Consider the following 21,939-nt stretch of genomic DNA (forward strand, 5'->3'; position numbering starts at 1 on the left):
ATCAACCACCAGCTTCTGTGCTGCTACGTAAAAATCTCTGAATTTTCCAATGACATCGTTCATGTAGTGCCTCACTCGCCACAGTCTATCATCATCTGTTCGGTCCTGAACACTTCCAAAATGTAGACACCTGAGGAGTATCTGAAACCTGTCTCGTGACATATATTTCCCGAATAAAGGTGTTGGCACTGTATGGTCTTTGCTCCAATAGTCACTTATTGAAGGTTTGTGACAGTGCTTCATCAAAAAACAGAGTGCCAAAAACACATACATTTCCGCAACTGTGGTATTTTTCCAACGCTGCAGTCGTGAAAATTCTGTGATTTGCCTCTCAATCAGGTAAGCAGCATGCAGGTTCGTTTGGTGTACAATATATTCCATGAGTGGTTCATCATAGAATGCTGTAAAATATTCCATCTCAGCCATATCCTCACCTTGATTAGGGAAAAGGTTTGTAATCCCTACATCTTTATCGTTAAAGTGAGGAATATTAGGAATAAAATCGTCACCATCACTCCACTCAAGTACACCAGGTGTCCTGCGAGATGCAAAGGAAAGACGGCAAGGAAGCGATGCATACCGGCGACCAGGAGCTGAATACCGTCTGCTAGAAGCACAGCGGCTACGTGCAGGTGAGGTGGGTGCACGTGAGGTGGGTGCAGGTGAGGTGGGTGCATGTGAGGTGGGTGCAGGTGAGGTGGGTGCAGGTGAGGTGGGTGCAGGTGAGGTGGGTGCAGGTGAGGTGGGTGCACGTGAGGTGGGTGCAGGTGAGGTGGGTGCACGTGAGGTGGGTGCAGGTGAGGTGGGTGCACGTGAGGTGGGTGCAGGTGAGGTGGGTGCAGGTGAGGTGGGTGCACGTGAGGTGGGTGCAGGTGAGGTGGGTGCAGGTGAGGTGGGTGCAGGTGAGGTGGGTGCAGGTGAGGTGGGTGCACGTGAGGTGGGTGCACGTGAGGTGGGTGCACGTGAGGTGGGTGCAGGTGAGGTGGGTGCAGGTGAGGTGGGTGCAGGTGAGGTGGGTGCAGGTGAGGTGGGTGCACGTGAGGTGGGTGCACGTGACGTGGGTGCACGTGACGTGGGTGCAGGTGAGGTGGGTGTACGTGAGGTGGGGGCACGTGAGGTGGGTGCACGTGAGGTGGGTGCACGTGAGGTGGATGCACGTGAACACGAGGGTCTTGGTCCCTCACGTAGTGCCATGCGGTGGGGCTTGGCTGGGCGAGATGCTGCTGACGCGACAATTTCTCGCCTAGTTACACCACTGGTACCAGCCACAGGCTCAATAAAACTATGATCTGAGTCACTAAACCCAGAAAAGGAGTCACCTCCCTCTGACTCGTCACCCTCAAACAGTAAATATCCATAGGAACTGTAAGGTCGTGGTAGAATTGGGGTAGAAACTGGCCGAGGAGGCATGGGTGAGTGTAGAGGCCTCGCCATGGCATGGCGGTCATTGTCACTCTCACTGCTGCTGCTACTATCATCCGACAACTGTGTATAATCCTTGTCGTTGTCTGAATCATCAAACACACTTTCTTCACCTTCAGAGAATAATTTGTGGGCTATTTGCTCTGGGGTGAGGGACTGAGTGGTGCGTGCCCGAGAGGCATTTGACCGTGCGCTCGCTATGGTGACTCTCGCTAAACTGATGCCTCCCACGCCTTCGGTTCATGAGCGGGAATTTTTTTCAAAATGGCCGCAGTTTACTATAGCCCCTGGGCAGCGTATGGGAACCCCAACTACACCGCGGGCCATTCAAATCGTGCGCGGTACCCATATACGTCATATGACGTGAAGCGCAGTTGACTGGAACAACGTCTAACACGTCATATGACGTGATGCGCACTTTAAGGGTTAAGGCTGTAAGGGAGGTTCAGGTGGTGAGGGTGGAAGGGAAATTTCCCTGTAGAAAAATTTTCATTTCAATCTGTCATAATAAGGGAATTTAACATTTTATCTAGTGACATGATGAGAAATATTTCCACCAGTCTGTGAACCATCCCAACATCCTAAGCAAATCTGTACATCCACCGTTTTGGAGAATCAGAGTTCGTCGAATCGGGTGAGTAAATCCGGCCTGAAAAGTGTGCATCCTAACCTAAAATTTGCCGACCCGAGGTTCGCCGAATAAAGTTCGTCGAAACGAGGGTACAGTGTAATGATGCAGTTAGCTGTCAGTAATGATATTTGTACCACAGAACATGTAGATCTTAGGTACATAGATATATTTGTCACTTGTTTGTGCACAGTATTATATTCTTTTAAAAATAAAACAGATTTGTGTTATTACACTACATACACGCGACATATTTATCTACATTTTTATAGACCATAATGAACCAGTAAGTAATTTTGGTAGGTATGACATCATCTGACAAAGCAAAATGTAAATTCTAGCCACAACACGGCTATCATCATCAGATTCCCGTCACTATATTATGATTATGAATAATTTTCCACAAGTTTATTTTTTAAAGGAACACGAGGTCATATTTCATGATGCAAAGATGAATGAAATCTCTGCTGTGTGCTATGAATGTCTGCCGCCTCCTGTGAACATCATAACTAGCATTGTGTTCATTAATACCTAAACCTTGTACAGTGCACTCTACATTCTCCATTCCATACATCTCGGATCTAATTGTGATTGGATATGTAGTCATGTCTGGATAAGTAGTCGATTCCCCCTATCCCCAGGTATGAAACAATTATTATGTATCCACTCAATTTAACGACCTCTTTTATACCGATCTGCCAGTATTAACGACCGGTTTGGGAGATCGGTATCTGGAGCCTCATATACCGGTCTGGTGGTCGATATTACCGACGGTTGGTATTGGGTTTGTTATGGCATCGGCAGCCCCTCAAATGGCGACCAGGCGATCATCCAGAGTGGTATATTAAATCTTAACTTTCTTTTAAAATGATTCAGTTTTATGAAGAAAATTCTAAATTATTATTAATAAAATATTTTAAAACAATTGTTATTAAACAAAATTCTTTGTTTTCTTATTAAATACCTATTGCCTATACAGTACAACCTCGATTCAATGTACTATATGGGACCAACCCCAGTTCGTTGGAGCGTTGGATTTGTTGCAAAAGGTGACCTTCAGGAGGGGTTTGTGTCAGTGTCTTTTTTTTCTTGTACACAATAAAAATGCATTATCATATTACATACTCTACCCTGTATATTACTTCTCTACCAAAAAATACTGTAATTCATAAATTTACCTTATTGTTGAAGTTATGTCCATCTTGAAGTTTCGTGAAGTTGTGAATGCTCTACATTAAATACGTACTGCAGTGCATTATGCCGTTAGCACTGTGTTGATTAATAGTAGTTCTGCTGTATGTTGAGTACTACAATACAGTTTATGAAAACTATTGTACACTAAAATTACTGTAACTTTAATTTTAACACTGTGTACACACTTAAATTTAACACTTGTTCTAACTGTTCACGCCCCACACGATGTTTTTAGATGTTTGCATCAGCTTTGCTTGGTGCTCGCTGCTGCTGTGGGTTCAGCTGCTTCTGAGCTGGTGCTGGCTGCTGTTGTACCAGTGCTGGGTACAACTGTGCTTGTGCTGGGTATGGCTGTTGTACCAGTGCTGGGTACAACTGTGCTCGTGCTGGGTACGGCTGTTCTCGTGCTGGGTATGGCTGTTCTCGTGCTGGGTATGGCTGTTCTCGTGCTGGGTACGGCTGTTCTTGTGCTGGGTTCGGCTGTTCTTGTGCTTGGTACGGCTGTTCTCTTGCTGGGTACGGCTGTTCTCGTGCTGGGTACGGCTGTTCTCGTGCTGGGTACGGCTGTTCTCGTGCTGGGTACGGCTGTTCTCGTGCTGGGTACGGCTGTTCTCGTGCTGGGTACGGCTGTTCTCGTGCTGGGTACGGCTGTTCTCGTGCTGGGTACGGCTGTTCTCGTGCTGGGTATGGCTGTTCTCGTGCTGGGTATGGCTGTTCTCGTGCTGGGTACGGCTGTTCTCGTGCTGGGTACGGCTGTTCTCGTGTTGGGTACGGCTGTTCTCGTGCTGGTTGATTTTCTGCTACTAGTTCTTGGAAAATATTGCTTCATTTTTGGCATTAATAAGGCACTATTAGTAAGCCCCTGAGACATTTTGTTTTATAACCAAAGAGCTGTAGTAAAAAAATGGTCAATTCCACGATTATTCTTCCACCGGCGGATAAATACTGTACGTCAATCGCAGACAAAGCTAAGAGCACTGGGTGCACACTGTACGAACGCAGACTAAGTCTATACGTACACCCTTCAGTAGGCTGGTGTTTAACCCTCAAACCGCTAGGGGCCAAAATGGAATTCACACCCACAGGCGCAACAAAAAAAAAAAAAAATCCAAAAAATTCTTTCGTCTTATAGAAGTGTTCATTTTTGTTCCCTGATCACGGAAAAAATAACAAAAAAATCGTAGGTGGCATATTTTAGCCGCAATAGGGTAGGGAAGTGAGGCAAAAAAGGGGCGTTGGCAGAGCCTTCGCCAGACGAGGTCTACTCCGCCCGAGCTGTCAGACGGCAGTTGCCACAAATATATTATTACCTAATTATTTCAATGTCTCTGATTTTTTCTTAGTTTTTTTGCAGTAATATTATTCCATACAGTGAATTGTGGTATATTTATATTATAAAATGTGTGAACCATCGCTGTACTCAAAATTATGGTGTGCATATTAGTGATTCAATTATTATGTTCATAAAACAATAAACAAATAGTTTTGCTGTTGTTACACTATATACACAGGTTATATATAAGTATTTGCATGTTTTGTACACCATAACGAACTACTAAGTTGGTCTTGTGAGTCAAAAAGCAACGAGGAGTGACCGCCAAACACCAGCGAGCCACTCACTGCCACTCCCTCCCTCAACACCACCTCACTCACCCTCATTCACCTCCCACAATACTCTCTGTATTTATTCACTATACACAGACGTTATATATACGTATTTACATGTTTTGTTCACCATAACTGTACATGTAAGCTTGTATGGTGAGTAAAGGCCATAAGACGTAGCTACTCACACAGTCAGCTGATCGGCGGCCGCCCTCAAGGCCACACGCACTAATATTTGTCCTCCAACAATATTGTTTGTGGTATTATTACGCTATATACACACATTATATATAAGCATCTCCCTGTTTTATTCACCATTCCTGAACAAATAAGCTGGTATGGTGCCCAAAGATCATAGTGGCCATCAGTAAACAATATGCCAAGTTGTGCAGACGACGCTCCTCGCTCACCAAAATGGTGGCTCCCAACCTACTCCTCTCACTTATCTCACACTATACACACGTTATATATAAGTATCTACATTTGTGTTCACCATAGCGATCCACTAAGCTGGTATGGTGAATGCAGTCAATAAATGGTGGCCACACACAGTCAGATAACAACGCCACAACCCTCCCTCCCACAGCCTTACTCCTCCCTCCATGGAGCACAGCGCTAAATATCACCACAATCCTCCTATTATCAGAATCCTGGTAAGTTTTATCACAGTCAGGGGGCTTCAGTAATACTATCACTGCTAAATAATAGCAGTATCATTTATATTATGGTATTTGTAGGCGATGCTGTGGTCACAAGCTGAACAGCGGTGCTGTGAGCTCGTGCTGCGTGCGCCAGCCTTGGTGGCTTGCTCAATACTGACGCTGTAACACCCAAGAATGTTGGCCTGGATTTTTTTTCTAGGTGGCATCTGGCAACTATCGGTCGTCGTTGTACTATAGCTGCCCATATCCCAGGCGGGGCGTTTAAATTATAGCGCTAGACACAAAATCATATATAAATGATGTGCGCGGTTTCGGTTTTGTCACTGATATCATTTATATATGATATGCGCGGTTTGAGGGTTAAGCCTGATCCAGTAACATAAATTTCTCTTAAATATTCGATTTACATCAAATTATATATTTTTGGGTTATATATTTAGTTTAGCAACATTATTACGATAATAAGAGCTATAAAACCAGCGTTGAATGTAATGAAACGCCATTTTCTGGGTGAGTCCCGGAGGCTCCCCGGAGCTATCCCAGGCTGATATGCTAATGTCAGACTTTGGCATCAGTCATGTGTATGGAGTTCTTAGGCCTACCGGGGACCGCGGCCAGAACCGGGCCCCCTCAGAGAGGCAAGGGGAGCAATGGCCTATAGAAGCCCCCGTGTAGTTGGAAGCATTCTATGTCTGCCATCGACCGGAACAGGCACCCAGAAAGGTAAGCGCCCCAAAACAAACCCCTATTCTGGTTAAAATTGCTACCAAAAACCGAACTAGTGGATAGAACTCCCCAACCGAAAACAAGCAAACTAGTATGACGTCATACACTGCCGCGCCGCTGTCTGCGCAGCTCCCCCCTCCCCGGGAGGGGGAAGGGGGAGCCCCAGACCCCCCGCGCCGGCTACCCACACCTCAGTTCTTGAGGCTGGATGTCAAAAACGCGAAAAACCGCCGACCGGAGGGAGGGAGGGATGCCGGGGAGCCTCCGGGACTCACCCAGAAAATGGCGTTTCATTACATTCAACGCTGGTTTTCTGGGGGGAGCCCCGTCGGCTCCCCGGAGCTAACTACCCACAGACAGAAAAAGAGGGACTTACCTGGGAGGCGGTCGACGCTCACCCCTCAACTCGAAGCCGAGACAACTGGCTGCAATTGCCGACCCAAAGCAACACAGGCCCGACGAGGCCCAGGGACATTCACAAGGTAACGAGCAGCCAGGACCCTGTTCGACCGCCAAAATCCCCGCGCCCGAATATCAGACCAAGACATATTCCCAAAGACGGCAGCAAGAGCCATGAACTTACGAACGTCATGGGCACGGGGATAGACCGCAGGCTGGCTGGACCTAATAACCCTGCGGACGACCTGAGAGACCCGAACCCGCGAACAGGGAAGAAGGGAAACCGGATCAACCCACAGCGCGTCCCCGGACACAGAAGCTGTGGCGCGCAAATAACGGCAAAGCGCCGCAACCGGACACAAAACATGATTCACCCCCGGCCTGACCAACCAAGCATCAACCACCCATGGACCCCTCCGGAACGCAGCAGTCTCATTCTTCGCCAGAAAAGAAGGAGACGGCTGCAAACGAACAAAACTATCACCACGACCAAAAGAGCAGAAACCCCTGCGCCGGAGGAGAGCATGAAGCTCCCCTACCCGACCCCCAGAGGCCAAAGCCAACAAGAAAAGTGCCTTGGAAAAACAATCCTGGACCGAAGGGGCCACAACGAAACGAGGAGATGAAAGGAAAGCGAGCACTCTGTCCAAAGACCAGGACGGCTCAGGCGACGCATGAGCAGGCCGGAGGTGAAACAATGCACGAGACAGCTTGCGAAACGGCGCAAAGGTAACATCGATACCGAAAGCAAGCTGAAGCAGCTCCGCCAGCGCCGCACGATACGAAGCGACAGTGTTAGGCATAAGATGACGGTCCTGAAACAACCACGAGAGGAAGGACAAGACCACCCGAACAGACAAGGAGCTAAGACGACGAAGACGCAAAAAGAAACGGAAGGACCGCCAGGAAACTTCATACTGCCGCCGAGAAGAAGCCCTCAGGTGGGACACCAACAAGGAGGCCACCTGATCACCATAGAGATGATGATAGACTCGAGTCAAAAAAACCATACGCGAAGACTCGAAGAGAAGATCGAACCAGCTACGTGACGTAAAAGCCCGATCTGCTGAAAGAGGCGGAGCCGCGGGAAAACCCTCGGGTTCGGACACCGAGCAACCAGCGCCTGAAACCAAGGCTGGGCCGGCCACCAAGGGGCCAGAAGGACAACACTCCCTCGGTAAGTCTCTAAGCGAGTCAGGACCTGGAGCAACAGCCGAACCGGGGGAAAGAGGTACAGGAACCCCCACCTCGACCAGTCTAGCCGAAAGGCATCGACCCCGACGGCCTCGCAATCGGGGAAGGGCGCCGCATAAACGGGAAGACGCCGCGACCACGCCGACGCGAAGAGGCCCACTTCAGGGCGCCCGAACGTCTGGCAAAGCCAACGGAAGGACTCGTCGTCGACCGTCCACTCCGTGGAGAGGGGAACGAAGCGAGACAGGGCGTCGGCCAAGACGTTGGACACACCCCGTACGTGAACCGCCAGGAGAGCCAAACCCCGAGAACTCAGCAGACGAGTCACCCGAAGCGACCAACCCCAAAGAGACAAGGACCGCATCGAACCCCCGCGGTTCAGGCAATGAACCACTGGAGAGCAGTCCGAATGGAGCCGAATCGTCGATCCGCGGGCCACCCGAATCCTCCCCAGAGCAAACCACACCGCGGCGAACTCCCGCACCGTGCTGTGAGCTCGACGGAAGGACGGATCCCAACGCTCCTGACCGGCCTGGTGAGCACTGGTCACAAAACCCCAGCCGAGAGACGACGCATCCGTGTACACATCGAGTTAGGGCTCGGGAAGGCGCCAAGGCACTGAACCCCGAAAAACCCGAAGAGGAAGCAGGTGACGCAGCAACCGACGCAAGGCCCCCGGGGGTCGAACTCTGCGATCGCGAGAGAGGCGGAAGGGGGAACCCCGAAGGAACCAGAACAGCCGTCGAAGCCAAACCCGACCCTGGCGGGTAGACCACCATCGCGAAGTTCAGGCTCCCGCACAGCCCCTCGAGCAACCGCCGGGTGACCCGAGGGCCCTCCAGAAACAGACGAAGGCGAGACCGCAGCCGCAGGAGAGACTCCGGAGGGAGAGACAAGGAGGTGGTTCGAGAGTCCCACACGAGACCCAGCCAAGTCCGAACCTGAGAGGGAACCAGATGGGACTTCCTCCAGTTCACCAAGAACCCGAACTCGGCGAGCTGGGAAAGAACCAAATCCCTGGCTAGCAAGCAAGCTGACTGGCTGGGAGCCCAAACCAGCCAGTCGTCGAGGTAGGCCAACACCCGAACACCTAGGAGACGCAAACAAGCCACCACAACCCGTGTAAGGCGCGTGAACACGCGAGGTGCCAGGTTCAACCCGAACGGGAGACAACGAAAGCGGTAACTCAGATGCCCCACAACAAAACCGAGCCAGTCCCTGAACCGCAGATGAATCGGGACATGCCAATAAGCATCCCAGAGGTCCAGGGACACCATCCAAGCTCCCGGCTCCAAGAGGAGCCGAACCTGAGACAGCGTAGTCATCCGAAAGGAGGGGCAATGAACCCAGGGTTTCAGACGGGACAAGTCCAGAATGAACCGCAGGTCCGCGTAGTCCCGTTTCGGAACCGGAAACAGACGGGAAACCCATCTGAGGGACGACATCGTTTCGACGACGCCCAAGCGTACCCACTCCAAGACGACTCGACAGAGCGCAGGGGAAGAAACCTGCCCAGCCAGCCCCGACCCCCCAAAGGGGGGAGGGGCCACCCAACGCCACCGCAGGCCGCGAGACACGACCCGAAAGGCCCACGAATCGTGGGACCAGGCGTGGGCGAACAGTGCAAGCCGCCCCCCCATCGCCCCGTCAAGGGGGCAAACCGCGAAAGGGCCGGCGACCCTTACGAGACCCAGAACCCCGCACAGCGCGAACACCGCGCCGACCAGACGAGGGAGGGTCCGCAGGAGGAGCCAACCCCAAACCTGACACCAGAGGCCTACCACGACGAGAGGAACCCCGAGCCCTGGCACGACCTTTCAGGGAAGACTCACACCAGGACCCCCGGAAAACCAACAAGTCCGACATCGGACGACAAGCCGCCGACGCAGCCTGAATAAACTGCGCCACAGCCGACTCCCCAAACAGGAGAGGACAAAAAGGTGAAGAACGCCTAAGAGCCAGAGCCCAAGCAGATTCCACGGAGGAACCCAGCACCGCCTGCCGACACGCGAGACGGGAAGCATAGAACAGGGAAACCGCATCCCGCAAAATCGGCGTGAACAGCTTCAACAAGGCAGCCGACGAACGCGCAGCCGAGGACAAGGTGCCAGACCCCGGGACGGACCCAAGCGTCCCCACATCCTCCACGAGCCAATCCGAAGACAGCTCCAGGAGGGAAAAGAACCACAAGGCCGAACACAAAAGGCCCCGGGCGCGCAAGTCCTCCGCAACGAGCGCCGCCGAAAGGGAGGGAACCTGCACATGGAGCTGAATAACGCCCACATCGCGGGGAAGGGCAGGGGCAAACAAGCACTCATTCAGGTACTCAAGTTCACCCCCCAGGAAAACCTGAAGCACCGTGGAAGCTTCCCGCCACTCCAGCGTGCGGGAACGACAGAAGGAATGCCAGGAATCCAGACCAAACAAGGGGCAGTCTGCTAGCCAGGACGACTCCGGAACCTCGTAACCGAGCCAGAAAGGGAACGAAGTCCCAAACCTGAACGTGGACGGATCCATTTCCGAGGCATAATCCGGGTCACGCAGGAGGTAAGCTGCAAAGGCCGCTCGCACCACACCAGGTTGGATGCGATAAGCCGAAAACCTCCGGAAGGACGGAACCGACATACCCGGGGGAACACGGAACCGAACCCGGGGAGGGGCTGACACCAAATCCAACTCGTACGCAGAGGGGGGAAAAGAAAACCCCACTCCTTGTAACAATAAGCCCCGCTCAGTGGGAAGAAAAACCCAGGCGGGGTCCAGCGGGCCCCCAAGTCAGCCCCTCCCCAGCCTCGAGGTCCGTCACCACAAGACCCGAGGCCGAGTCCTCTCCCCAAGCCCCGACCCCACAAGACAAGGACGGAGCAGCCGGAAAAGCTGGAGGAAGGGGGGCCCACTGGTCAGACCCTGAAGCTTCGGCCGGGAGACAGGACTCGAATGCCTCTGCCGCCCCCCCGGAAGGGGCAACCCCCGAAGCTGCCCGAGTCTCAAGATCAAGTAACCCCTGCTCCGACCCCGAAACCCTCAGACGCTTCGGGGCCGGAAGCAGGGGCGGGGGACCAGAACGAACAGAAGGGGAAGGACGAGGAGGTGCGGACTGAACCAGGATCGAAGCGACCCCCATCCCCAAGTCCGGGTCTCGAAAAGCAAAGCAGGGCAGCCCCGGGGCATCCGGGGAAGCAACCAACCGAGCGCGTTGCAACAGACGAAACCTAGACTGCAACGCAGGTGCCGCCTGTACCCGAATAGAATCATCAGAGGATTGGGTAAATTGAGTCACAAGCAAGCAGCAACACTCACAGGACTCAGGGTCGAAAGTATCACCGACCCAACAGGCAGCGTGGCAGAGGCAAAAACAATGAGGGTCACCCTGAGACAAGGGGACCGAGCAACCCTCAAACTCGCACACAGCGAGTGGGGACTCCGGGGTCACATCCATTGAACCCACGCGCCCCCTAGGGAATTCCCAGGGTCCTGAGCGTTTACTTTAAGAGGACTCGCGCTCAGGTAGTTCCAGGCAGGGTGCTGCAAACCGGCGCCCAAAACTACCAAGCAAACTTCTAAAGCTGAACCCCAGGGACGTGTACACTCACGGGGACCTAGCAGGGGGCGCCACCAAGGAGAACAGTGGAAGGGCAAAAACTGAATAAAATGACAGAACCCCCACCAGGCAAAAACAAAAAGAAAAACAAAACCCCGCAAGAGGACAGCGAACCCCAAGGAACAGAGCCGGCCGCGATGTCGGGAAATACAAGCTGAGCAGCACCCTGCGCGAACAGAACACCCAAGAGCCCAACAGGCGGCCAAAAAACCGAAAGGTAAAACGGACCAGCAGAGGCAGACCCCGAGGAGCCTGTGGAAGGTGGCCCCAAGCCCCAAGGGCAGTACTTACAGGGCACCTAGGGAAGGCAGCCCTAGGCGCATGCAGCCCGAGTACTGAAGATAACTCCTGGCTCTCGCACCCACAAAACTAACACCACACGCAAAGCACAGTGCAGTAGCGACACCGGAGCCAGAGCACACGACCATCGCCTATAGCATCAGCCTCAAGAACTGAGGTGTGGGTAGCCGGCGCGGGGGGTCTGGGGCTCCCCCTTCCCCCTCCCGGGGAGGGGGGAGCTGCGCAGACAGCGGCGCGGCAGTGTATGACGTCATACTAGTTTGCTTGTTTTCGGTTGGGGAGTTCTATCCACTAGTTCGGTTTTTGGTAGCAATTTTAACCAGAATAGGGGTTTGTTTTGGGGCGCTTACCTTTCTGGGTGCCTGTTCCGGTCGATGGCAGACATAGAATGCTTCCAACTACACGGGGGCTTCTATAGGCCATTGCTCCCCTTGCCTCTCTGAGGGGGCCCGGTTCTGGCCGCGGTCCCCGGTAGGCCTAAGAACTCCATACACATGACTGATGCCAAAGTCTGACATTAGCATATCAGCCTGGGATAGCTCCGGGGAGCCGACGGGACTCCCCCCAGAAAAAATACTTATTTTGGAACTGATTTATTAATTTTATTATTTCGAAGCCGTTGGTCACTGAACTGTGGTGACGAAATCGAACAAAACACTGCCTGGTGTTGTGTTCGATTTCCAGTAACATATATTTCTCTCAAATATTCAATTTACATGAAATTATATATTTTGAACATTATTACGATAATAAGAGCTATAAAAAATACTTACTTTGGAGCTGATTTATTAATGTTATTATTTCGAAGCCGTAGATCGCTGAACTGTGGCGACGAAATCGAACACGACAAGCATGGTATTGTATGGACAGGGATTAGACCTGTCCACTCGTGCTGGAGTTGTGCTGCAATAACGTGAATAATTTCTCAAATAGCAGATATCTATCTTATTACAGTATATTTTTGGTTTTATTAAGTTTAGTTTAATTAGGATAATAAAGAGTTATTAAAACACCAGTTTTAGAAATGATTTATTAATGTGAAACGTTCAAAGCCATGGGTCACTGAACTATGACAACACAGACGAAAGTGAGTGAAACCTCACTGTAAAGTGAGGTTTACTGTACAGTATTCCCTTATCTGTCCACCCTCACACGTCTTGTTTCATCACAGAAAACGTATATAAGAAGATTTCAACATATTAGCTAGCTATTGACGCTTCAGCCTTTAAATTAATTTACAAAAAGATACGTGTGCCACAAAACGGTGAACGAAAATCATTGAAACTCAGTCGTTCACTTGTGTGGACGACTCTGGCTGGTGTTTGGTTAACATGCGTCACTTCTTGTGGACCATTCTGGCTGGTGTTTGGTTCATATGATTCACTTGTTGTGTGGTCCACTTGTGTGATCCAACTTGTCTTATGAAGGAATTATTAATTGTAATTTGTGACAGAATGAAACAGTTTTCCACCACTCTGTGAACTCTGTCCCAACATCGTAAGCTTGTGGACCACTTGTGGTCCACTTGTGTGGTCCATTTGTGTGGTCTATTTGTGTGGTCCATTTGTGTGATCCAACTTGTCATATGAAGGAATTATTAATTGTAATCTGTGATGGTATGGTAAAGTTTTCTACCATTGTGAACTCTGTCCCAACATCGTAAGCTTGTGGACCACTTGTGGATCACATGTGCGGTTCACTTGTGTGGTCCACTTGTGTGATCGATCTTGTCATATGAAGGAATTAATAATTGTAATCTGTGATAGAATGTGAAAGTTTTCCACCAGTCTGTGAACTCTGTCTCGACGTTGTAAGCAAATCCGAACATCCCCCGCTTCGGCGAACCATTGTTCGTCGAACCGGGTGAGTAAATCTGGCCTGAAAAGTGTGCGAACTAGCCAAAGATTCGTTGAATCGGGGTACGTTGAATCGAGGTTTTACTGTACTATAAAAGGTATTTTTTTCCCACGGACCTAGAACGTACTGCCCCTGGCCATGTGACCGCATTGTTTACTGTTAACTCGCGCGGCTGAAAGCAATGTCTCAGAATATTAGCCAGAGAAAATCAAATTCAGACAAAAATAGATAAATTCATGATTTCAACGGTTCGTGAAAGCACCCACTGGGAATTCAAAAAGTCATGCAGCATCCGCTGGCAACGAATGCTCTGCAAGCTATGCTGCACCCACCGATGCTGAATTCCCATCAACAAATTGTGCAGCCTCCGCCGGCCACAAATGCTCTGCAAGCTATGCTGCACCCGCCGATGCTGAATTCCCATCAACAAGTCGTGCAGCCTCTGCCGGCAACGAATGCTCTGCAAGCTATGCTGCACCCGCCGATGCTGAATTCCCATCGATAAGTTGTGCAGTCTCCGCCGGCAACGAATGCTCTGCAAGATATGCTGCACCTGCCGATGCTGAATTCCCATCGACAAGTCATGGAGCATCAGCCAGCAACGAATGGGTCACTGAACTTGCTTCATTGGCATTATGAATTTGCTCAGGAGATAGAGAATCATCTTGCACGATTATTAATTTGCTCAGGATTCATTATTAATTTGCTCGGCATTATTAATATGCTCAGGCGCAGGATTCTAATATACAAACCGCCAGATGCAACGGCCGAGGAATTCACAGAACAGATAAACAAAATAGAGAATAGCTTTGATAATTTGAAGAACCCGATACCTGATATTATCTTCCTAGGTGACTTCAACTTGCCCAGTCTCAGGTGGAGAATGGCAAACAATAATATTATACCAGGAAATCTATCGGGACCTAACCAACCACAGATTAGAGAACTACTTAGATTCTATGACAAATTTTCACTCAACCAGCAGATATCGGAGCCAATGAGAAATGAAAATATTTTAGATCTGGTCTTTACGAACAATGAAGACATTATCAGAGACATTCCGATATCAGATACCACATACTCAGATCACAAGCTCATTGAAGTGCGAACGACCATCAATACTCAGAATAGACCTAAAACGTTGATAAAGCGAGAGGGGCTATTCAGCAAATTCAATTTTAATAATAAAAGGATAGACTGGGAGACAATAAACAGGGAACTTACAAACATTCCATGGGAAACTGTTCTAAGTAATACAAGTCCTACAGAAGGAATAGAAAAACTGACTTCGGAAGCGTATCAAGTCTGTCTGAAACATGTTCCTTTGAGGAAAGCCAGAAAGAGATCCAACGTAGAAAGAGAACGCAGACGACACTATAAACGAAGGAAAAATATAACGGAAATGCTTATGCAGACACGAATTTCCCGTCAAAGAAGGAATAATTTAAATAGGGAGATTGAAAAAATCGAGCGGAAATTGAAACACTCAAATCAAACTGAAGAAAGGCAGTTAGAACAAAAAGCAATTCAGGAAATAAAGAAAAATCCAAAATACTTCTTTACATATGAGAAATCAAAAGCAAAAACCACTGCCAGTATTGGACCTATTTGTACAAGTGAAGGTTCATACACGGAGGATGACAAAGAAATTAGTGAAATCCTAAAAAAGCAGTATGAGGACATGTTTAGCACTCCAATAAACAACATGAAAGTGGAAGATCCAGACAATTTCTTCGTGCGGGATATTCAAACCCCTGTAAATATAACTGATATCAACACGAGCGCATTAGACTTTGAAAGAGAAATTGAAAACATGCCCATGCACTCGGCCCCAGGTCCAGATTGGAATTCATGGAATTCAATATTTATAAAGAAATGCAAAGTGCCGGTAGCACAGGCACTCAGTATAGTGTGGAGGAAGAGCTTGGACACGGGGGAGATACCAGATGCACTTAAAGTAGCAGACATAGCCCCTCTACACAAGGGAGGGAGCAAAGCATTGGCAAAGAATTATAGATCCGTTGCACTAACATCGCACATAATAAAAGTATTTGACAGAGTGATTAGGAGTCAGGTCACCAATTTCATGGAGAGCAATGACCTTCACAACCCAGGCCAACATGGATTTCGAGCGGGAAGATCGTGCCTCTCACAGCTACTTGAGCACTACGACAAAGTCACTGAGGCATTAGAAGAAAAACAGAATGCTGATGGGATATACACGGACTTTGCAAAGGCTTTCAATAAATGTGACCATGACGTGATAGCACATAAAATGAAGTCAATGGGAATAACCGGTAAAGTAGGACGTTGGATACTCAGTTTTCTGTCAAACAGGACTCAGCGAGTAACGGTCAACCAATTATAAAATCTAGTCCAAGCGCAGTTAAAAGCTCTGCACCTCAGGGTACAGTTCTTGCACCACTGCTTTTCCTTATTCTCATATCAGATATAGACAAAAATACAAGTCACAGCTTCGTATCATCCTTTACAGATGACACAAAATTCAGTATGAAAATTACCTCGGCTGAAGACATTGAAAAACTTCAAGCTGATATTAATAAAGTTTTTGACTGGGCATCAGAAAATAACATGATGTTTAACAGTGATAAATTCCAGGTACTCATGTACGGTAAAAATGAGGACCTTAAACATAACTCTTTCAGTGCCTGAGCCTAACCTAACTTAATCTAACTTTGTCTAAGGTGCTGTCTCTGCCTTACCATTTACCTAATGTTCTCTTATTCATATAATTTCCTAAATAATCCATCAAGTCTCCATGCACTTATGCAAGCATCTACCTCAGTTTCATTGTAAAATTTTACTTTGAAATTCCATTTATATTTTAAATTTATTTGTATTGATCTATGTCATTTATTGAAATCAATTATTGATCTCATTTTTGTTCTTTTAATTAAGTTCATACTAATTATAAGTTAAAACTAAGCTTAATAAAATTTATTATCTTTAAGATTATTTTACTTTTCAATTATCATTTGTCAAATTTTTTTATATATTCATCTTGTCAGTCTCTACTGATTTTTTGTTCTCTCCACCAAACTTGTGTATCCTCCATGGCTATCTAGTGACCTTAATTCTACCTCTAATTGTTTCAATTCTTTGTTTACTTGCATTTATTGTTGTGTCTTGCCATAATTATTCTCTAATTTAGCAGACTCAATACTTTGTAAGCTCTTATTGTATTGTTATATTATTATATTGTGTTTTGCTATAATTACTTTCTATTTTACAGCAGATTTGTCTTTCATCTGTTCATGTAATTGCTTATCTTATTGTATTGTGACATTCTTTTCTATATTGATATATATTATCTGTCTATTGTTACTTACAGTGTACCTGAGAGTACCTGTAAGCAATCTACCTCATTTTTCATTTTTGCTCAATTTTTTTTTGTATTGCTTAGTCTTGTTTATATTTTTGTTTTGTATATCTATATCTTGTGTTTTGTATAGTCCATGTTTATATGTTTTTTTCTTTAATCTCATTTATTACCTAGGTTTCCTAGCCTAGCCATACTCCCTTACTCCATTGTACCCCTGTAAGCCCCTTTTGTGTTTGGTACAGTATTGTGTACATTTTTTTCTTTTTGTTTTTCTTGTTTTTCCTGCAATCAGCTTTTTTTATGCAGTCAAGTATAGACCCAGAACTTAACCTCTTATCCACTATCTATGACAATAATCACTTTAATGATCTAAATTGCAGATATTTTGCAGCACATGATGTAAACAATGTATTAACTCATAATCACAATATCTCTGTAATCAATTTGAACGTTAGATCCCTAGGTAAACACTTCGATGATGTTAGTGCCTTGATTGAAGCTATTGACAACAAATTCTCTTTTATTATACTTACTGAAACATGGTTGAAAGAGGATACTACTCAACTCTTTAACATGCCTAACTACTCAGCAATCCACAACTGTCGTCAACTTCAGAGAGGTGGTGGCACTGCTCTTTACTACCACCAAGAACTAACATGCTTAAAAGAAATTAGAACTAGAGACTGCTATGGGGAGTATATCTTCGCCAGCTTCTGAGTCAAGGGTGCCGAGTCTATCCTGTCTGTGGGTGCAGTTTATAGAATTCCTAACACTGATGTGTCCGAATTCAACTCAAACCTTAGAAATCTAATACTTGATAACAGACTGAACAAAAACCACCTAATTATCGCAGGGGACTTTAATATTGACCTCTGCGAGCCAGAACACCCTACTGCTGTTAGCTTCCTCAACTGTATGAATTCCTGCTTCCTCATACCCTTAATCACTAGATCTACTAGAATCACTGATAGCACTGCCACGACTCTAGATCACATCTGGACAAACATAACCTCTCCGATTACTTCAGGTATAATCACCAATAGCACTACAGACCATTACCCCACATTTCTCTTAACTAACATTAGCAAACCACCTCTTGAGTCAAGAGAGATACGTTTTAGACTACACAATGAAACTGCTTTAGACAATTTTATAACTGCTACTGATAATGTCAACTGGGAGTCCGAGTTAGGTAACAGAGGACATCAACCTAGCAGTTCAATCTTTTCTTCAAAAAACTCTTAGCCTTTATAATACCCACTGTCCTATGCTTACAAAACAAGTCACAACCAAAAGGCTTAACAATCCCTGGCTTACAAAGGGAATACTTAAATCTATTAATAAAAAACATGACCTTGAGAAGAAGTATAGGTTAGGAATTGTCTCCAAAGAATTCTCAAAGAATTACTCATTATTGCTATCTAAGATAATTAGACGAGCCAAAACTAAATACTACGAAGATAAATTTACCCAAATAAAGAGCAACATTAAACAAACATGGAGAACAATTTCACAAATATTGGGATCAAAGAAGTCTTTAAATAACAAACTGACTCTCCTGTCTAATAACGATGGTCAGCTTTCAGCCTCTGATTCTGCTATTGAGTTCAATAGGTTCTTCTCTTCCATTGGTTCATCCCTTGCTAATGATATTCCATCTTCCAGTACTGACATTAACCCTTACACTGCTCAGGGGTCCTTGGGACATTTACACCCCTGTGCGCAAGAAAAAAAAAATTTCAAACATTTTTTTTCGTCTTCTAAACATGTTAATTTGTGTCCCCTGAGCACGGAAAAAATAAAAAAAAATCGTAGGGGACATATTTTGGGCGGAATTGACCGAGGAAGTCTGGCAAAAAGTGGGCGTTGACAGAGCGGTCGTCAGACCCGGTCAGCGTCACCCGCGTTGACAGATGGGAGTTGCCACAAAGATATTATTACCTAATTGTTTCAATGTCTCCGATTGATTTTTTCTTAGTTTTTTTGCAGTAATATTATTCAATAGTGTGTATTGTAATATATTTATATAATAAAAGTGGTTAATAATCGCTATACTCAAAAGTATGATGTGCATATTAGTGATTCAATTATTATGTTTATAAAACAATAAACAAATAGTTTTTGCTGCTATTACACTCTATACACGGGTTATATATAAGTATTGGCATGTTTTGGTCACCATAACGAACCACTAAGTTGGTATTGAGAGTCGAAAAGCAACGAGGAGTTACCGCCACACACCATCCAGCCACTCGCTGCCACTCCCTCAACACACGCACTAAACTTTCTCCCCCAACAATACCATTTGTGGTGTTATTACACTATATACAGACGTTATATATAAGTATGTATATATTTTGTTCACCACAACTGTACAGCTAAGCTGATATAGTTAGTTCAGGCACTAAGAGTCGTCGCTATCCACAGATGGCGGCTGGCGGCTCCCTCACTCTTTCAAGGTCACACGCACTAAACTTTCTCCCCCAACAATACCTTTTGCAGTGTTATTACCCTATATACACATATTATACATAAATATCTACATGTTTTATGCACCGTAACTGTACACCTAAGCTTGTAGTGCGCCCAAAGAGCAGAGTGGCCACCCTCTAAACAGCTAGACAAATCGTGCAGACGACGTCACCTCCGTCACCTATATGGCTCCTCCCAGCATAATCCTTTTGCTGTTATTACACTAATACACACATTATATATAAGTATCTACATTTGTGTTCACCATAGAGAACCACTGACCTGGTATGGTGAATGCAAACAATAACAGCTAGCCACACAGTCAGTAAACGATGCTGTCTCCCTCCATCTCTCAGCATCACTCCTCCCACAGCGCTAATTATTACAACAATCCTGCTATTATCACAACCCTGGTTATTTATATCACAGTCATTGGTCATCTGTAATATTGTCATCGCTAAATAATAACAATTATATATTTATTTTGACATTTCTCGGCGATGATGTGGTCACAAGCTGAACATCAATGCTGTTCGCTCATGCTGCGTGCGCCGGCCTTGGTTGCTCCAACAGTACTGTGCCTCTCACACCTGAGAATATTGCCCACGATTTTTTTTTAAAATGGCATCTGTTTACAAGAGCCCTGAGGAAGCTACTGTGAACCCCGTGTAGCTGCGGGCCATTTGAATCAGGCCTGGCACCCTATGGCGTATATATACGCCATGCGCACCATGGGACATGTTACTCAGGGCGTATATATACGCCATGCGCAGTTTAAGGGTTAAGGACCATCTTACAGGGAACTATCCCCAGTCTCTGTACCTAAAGCCTATTAATTCCATTGACGTCAATGAGATAATCCTTTCCCTTAAAACCAAGTCTGGTGCCCTTGAGGAGATACCAACTTTAATCTACAAAAAAGCCTCCAGATCTTTAGCCCCTGCTATTGCTTTGCTCTTCAACAAGTCACTTGAACTCCAAACCTTTCCAGATATTCTAAAAAAAGCGAGAGTAACGCCTGTCCACAAATGTGGTGATCTCACAGATGTTAACAACTACAGACCTATATCAATCCTGCCAAACTTGTCAAAAATTTTTGAAAAACTAATCTATAAGCAGCTTTACTCATATCTAGCCAAACTCAATATACTTAGCCCTTGCCAATATGGCTTCAGGCCCCAAAAAAGCACTAACGATGCACTTATTAGTATGCTTAACTCGATTCATACAGCTCTTGATAAAAATGAGTTCAGTGTTGGGTTATTTGTGGACCTGCGTAAAGCTTTCGATACTGTCAACCACCAAAACCTTCTTCTTAAATTACATCATTATGGTGTCAGAGGACACTCCCTACAATACCTCAAATCCTACCTTACTGACAGGCTCCAATGTGTTTCTGTGAATAATACAATTTCTCCCACCCTACCCATCAACATTGGTGTTCCTCAGGGCAGCATACTTGGCCCTCTCCTCTTTCTCATCTACATTAATGACCTTCCAAATGCCTCCCAACACCTCAAACCAATTCTATTTGCTGACGACACAACCTTCATTTACTCCAGTCCTGATCCCCTTGCTCTAAATGCCACAGTAAATACTGAGCTAAATAAAGTCCATCTGTGGCTAACTGCCAACAAACTCACCCTTAACATTGACAAAACTTTCTATATTCTGTTTGGCAATAAATCCTCTAATCAAATAAATCTCAAAATAAACAATACCCAAATTTGTAACAAATTAGATGGCAAATTCCTTGGCATTCTCATTGACCACAAGCTGAATTTCCAGGGACACATTCTAAACATATCAAAAAAAGTTTAAAAAACTGTGGGCATTCTTTCTAAGATCAGATATTATGTACCACGCCCTGCCCTGGTGACTCTCTATTACTCCCTTATCTATCCATATCTCAACTATGGTATTTGTGCTTGGGGCTCTACTACCCAAAATCACTTACGTCCTCTAATTACTCAACACAAAGCTGCTATTAGGACAATATCCAATTCTGGCCCCAGACATCACTCGGTACCCCTACTCAAATCTCTGAATATGTTAGACATTAAGTCACTGCACATTCTCTCATGTGTATTATACATATATAAAATGCTAAACTGTAATGCCAATCCTGATCTCAAAAGCTTCATAGAAGGTTGTAACAGAACCCATGAGCACCACACCAGAAATAAATACAGTTTTGATATTCCTAGAGTGAGACTTAATCAAACCAGAAATGCTCTACAAATCAAGGGGCCCAGAATGTGGAATGACCTTCCCAACCATGTTAAAGACAGTACCTCTCTCAACCAGTTTAAGTTAAAACCGAAGCTATACCTAATAAATTCCCTGTAACCTACCTTACCCCTCTATTGTCAACCCATGTATGTTTTTTGTTTTTTTTTGTTTTTCAAACCAACGCTGTTTGAATGTAATTTTCTGTAATAATTTGTAATTGTATTTGTGCTGCTTTTTCAACAATGTTCCCCCCTCTTTTACCTCTATTTTTATTTATACTGAACGCATTTTTTTCTTTTTACCC

General features: G+C 46.2%; 1 protein-coding gene across 3 annotated transcripts in view; it reads right to left on the reverse strand.

Annotated features, from left to right (window-relative positions):
* Positions 1–21,939, reverse strand: part of LOC138356521 (zinc finger protein 271-like) — a 118,515-nt gene that overhangs the window by 47,591 nt on the left and 48,985 nt on the right. The window contains exon 2 of one of the 3 annotated variants that reach the window (XM_069312682.1): positions 12,505–12,634. The exons of the other annotated variants lie outside the window; for them this stretch is intronic. The gene's annotated coding sequence lies outside the window, so the exon portion shown is untranslated. The remainder of the gene's footprint in view (positions 1–12,504; positions 12,635–21,939) is intronic. 3 annotated transcript variants of the gene reach the window in all.

This window comes from Procambarus clarkii, chromosome 73 (genome assembly GCF_040958095.1).
Source record: "Procambarus clarkii isolate CNS0578487 chromosome 73, FALCON_Pclarkii_2.0, whole genome shotgun sequence".
Lineage (NCBI taxonomy): Eukaryota > Metazoa > Arthropoda > Malacostraca > Decapoda > Cambaridae > Procambarus > Procambarus clarkii.